The sequence below is a fragment of the Medicago sativa genome, chromosome 1 (assembly GCF_051527215.1).
Source record: "Medicago sativa cultivar Bolivia chromosome 1, Bolivia_mono, whole genome shotgun sequence".
Lineage (NCBI taxonomy): Eukaryota > Viridiplantae > Streptophyta > Magnoliopsida > Fabales > Fabaceae > Medicago > Medicago sativa.
Window position 1 is genome coordinate 75,792,681 of NC_140749.1, and position 3,671 is coordinate 75,796,351.

A 3,671-nucleotide genomic window follows, 5' to 3' on the forward strand; every position below is an offset into this window, starting at 1 on the left:
CAAATTCACATGCAACCATTCACTTGCATTATTTTATTGGTGAAAACTTGCATAATTATTTGTTTTGGGTTAAAATTTGCATTACCCGGAAAGGGTTGCACTTGGGTGGCATAAGTTAGGTATAGACATTTGAGAATAGGAAGGAAACCACGTTCTCTCGAAATCCATGTGGTTTACTCCATTATGTTCAGTTGATGTTGGAGAAGCTTTGAGACTTTACCATGCAATTAGGTGGATTCATGAACTTCAGCTCATAAATGTTGATTTTGAGGTTGTTTCGAAAAGAGTAGCTGATTACTTTAATAGAGGTAGGAGAGATATCACCGAATTTGGCTCCATCATCGATAATATCCAATTTTGTCATTCATATTTAACAAATTCTCAGGTTGAGTTTATTAAGAGACAATCAAATGAGGTTGTCTGTGAACTAGCCAAGACAACCACATTCCTTCCTAGCTCCGTATCTTTGATGAGATTCCGACATGTATGACTGATTTAATTTTTAATGAAATGGTATAAGTTATTTTCTCTAAAATAAAAATGATATTTTTCAAAAAAATTCATTAATGCATGTGAAATTTTAAAAATGGCACACCCTCCCTTCCACAATATGACTCATCCATAAAAATATTTTATCTAAAAATAAAAAATCTTTCAATTTGCAATACAATATGAATTAATTTTTTCCAATTATACCTTTTCTAATAAATATTACTTTTATTACTAATATATTCCACTTTAAATTTATGGTAATAATAAACACATAAATACTTGATTAAGATAATTTAACTAAAATATTATTATTTCATTTATGAGAGATGCCAAATTTTGTAAGGGTAGTGTTAACTTGTGCCCTTAGGGCACAAGTTAAGATTCTAAAAAGGGAATCTCTTATAATATAAGATAGGAGTGCACGCTGCACCAGGGAGCAACATCTGGCTGCGTGTGTGGGTGCCATTTGGCTGCGGCTTTGCTTGACAAGTGGGTTCGTTCTGTGTTTGACAAGTGGCAAAACTTTTTCTTCACAAAAGCTTTTCAAAAAACAATCGTTCCCACACTTTCTTTCCTCTTCTAAATTTGAATTTCAAAACTTATTGCTTTATTGCTTTAGTACAAACTTTTGGCTCTTAAATTTGAAATTCAAATTCAAACTCATTTTATTTATTCTCAAAACACTTTTATATACAATATTCAAGAGTCCATTTCACACATTGATCTTTCTCTCTCACATGTTCTTATTTTATTTCAATCTTCTCCCTATTTCTAATCTTCATTTTCTTCTCTTATTATGCAGAGAGATTCCTCTTTTGATGGACGAAGGTTTAAGAGTAAAGGAGAACACAGGAAGGTAACAATAACTCTTCTTCTTTTTCATATTTTTTTTCTTCATATCAACATGTAAACTGACTTGCGCTTCTTTTTTTTCTTCAGCTAAATGACTATGACATCATCAAGGTATACAAACAACATTCATAATGTGTATTTCTCCACTATTAATTTTTCCTCATTTTTATTGGAAGAAAAAAATACATAGAACGTTTCCCTTCATTTTTTTGTTTTGAGATGAAGAAGAAAGAAAAAGAAAATACAAAGCCAATAAATTGCAATAGGAAAAAAAGTAGATACAATTTATATGTATATCATGTATGTTTCATCATCTACTCTATATTTTTAATCATTTTCTTATTTTGCAGGAAATGTAAAGAAAATGGAGGGTAACAAGAACAATTTTTTTTTTCATGTCTTTCTCTTTGCAAACTTCTTCCTTCTTTTTGCCCTTCAAATCATCATCTTAAACTAAATAAAGATAATTTTTTTTTTCAACTGCACAAACATAACAAACTCTACTTCAAAGTATACCAATCAACATTCATATCCAAATTATAATAAAGTTATGTCTTTATATTTTTGCAAGAGTAGGAACAACAAGAGAAGGAAGATGAGTGCAAATATCAAAAGAAATAGCAATCTTATCTATTGTGATTATATGAATGAACCATTGAAGTAGCAAGATAAAAGGGAAAAAAATAGATTTGTAAACGTGGGTAAAAAATAGATTTGCAATCTTATCTGGATAGGAAAAGTCATAATAAAGAGTTTTCTAAATTGAATATCAACTTGAAAGAAATTTTTATTAAAGCAATGGGTAACAAATTATACATTTACCTTTTTTTTAATTTTAATATTATTATTATTGTGTAAAATGAGAAAGAATATCACTCTCTTAAGATTCATGGTATTGTAAATCTCTACAATTTTGAAAAATATGAAGACCCAAATTAAGCCCACTTAATTTGATTTGATGAGTAGAAAATAGATTTTATAATATCTTTTTATTGTTTTAAAAATCAAATCTTTATGATTTGGGTTCAAGAAAAGTGTCATCTATTTATACTTTAAATAAAAAATAAAAAACTTGATAAAAAAGTCCTTTTTTTGAAGTTAAAAAAAAAAGTCTTCGTATAAAAAAAAACTTGAAAAGAATTCTTCATTGAATTTACAGGAAAAGAAAAAAAAAATTTCTCAAAAATTGAAAAGAAGAATATTACCAAAAAAATACCATTAGTATCAGATCTAAAGAAGTTAAAATAGATTCATTGATCTACAAACAAGTCTTACAACCATATCAAATTCCATCTTTTGATTGTTGTTGTTGCTGCTGTTGTTTGTTGATGTTCCTGCTGTTGTTTGTTGATGTTGCATGTAATGGTAAGATGTCAAGAACTTGACCTTGATGAAGACACCGATTTTTTAGACAATAACACAGTGGTGGCCGGAAAAAAGGAATTCCGAGTTCAGATCTTTTTTGTGGGTTTTGTAGAGGAGATGGAGGAGAGTTTTTTAAGATGATGATTTTTCAAAATATTGTCTATGTTGTCCGAGATCTAGCTGTGAAAGTGTTGGTTGAGATGTTTACAAATTTATATGATCTAAAAATAAACTTAATAAAATGATAGAGGAGAAGAAATAGATGAAGATTAGCCAGAGGTAATCGGAAATGGATTAAGGAGGTTGTGAGCAGTGATTCGGCGGCTAGGGTTATTTTACACAAGGAGAGCTTCTCAGGTTGATTCCTGAAGAGAGAGAAAAAAATTAACAAATGAGGGTTTGTGTTGGAGACAGGATGCGGCAGCCGTATGAGGAAAATTGAGAGTTAACTGTCAACACAATATGCAAAACAGACTAGGGTTTATTATAAGAGATTGGGCTTGATCTATTGTTATACCCGGCCCAAACTATTGTGAGTGGTATAACTCTTACTCTCTTCACTTACAAGAGAGAGACTAATATATAAAAATTAAAAAAGAGTGATGGGAGGCTGATGTACTTCACGTGAGAGAGTAGTACCAAAGATAAATGTGACTTTTCACAATAAAAAATAAGAAATAATTACAAAAGTAAATGTGATGTGAAGTTGAATATTGGAAGGAGTGATTAGTGATGCTTGGACAGTTTTCACGTGGGAGAGACAGTAGTAAAGACAAAAAATAGTTTGTTTGGTAAAAAGTTGAGGTGAGAGAATAAAAATGGTCAACAGATAAGTTTTTTTAGGAGCAAACCCGATAAACAAGATGTGAGTTATAAAATCTTAGAAATAGCTCAAATGTAGAGGATCAGTTGTCACAAAAGAAATTAACTCAGATAAAAAAGAGAAGTTTTCACCTATAAAA

General features: G+C 30.1%; 1 long non-coding RNA gene across 1 annotated transcript; it reads left to right on the forward strand.

The window, feature by feature from the left end:
* The first annotated feature begins 880 nt into the window (after positions 1 to 880).
* On the forward strand, positions 881 to 3,398 carry LOC146957469 (uncharacterized). The gene is made up of 3 exons (XR_015023178.1): positions 881 to 1,348; positions 1,432 to 1,455; positions 1,695 to 3,398. It is a non-coding gene; the product is annotated as an uncharacterized LOC146957469 (long non-coding RNA).
* Positions 3,399 to 3,671: the final 273 nt, after the last annotated feature.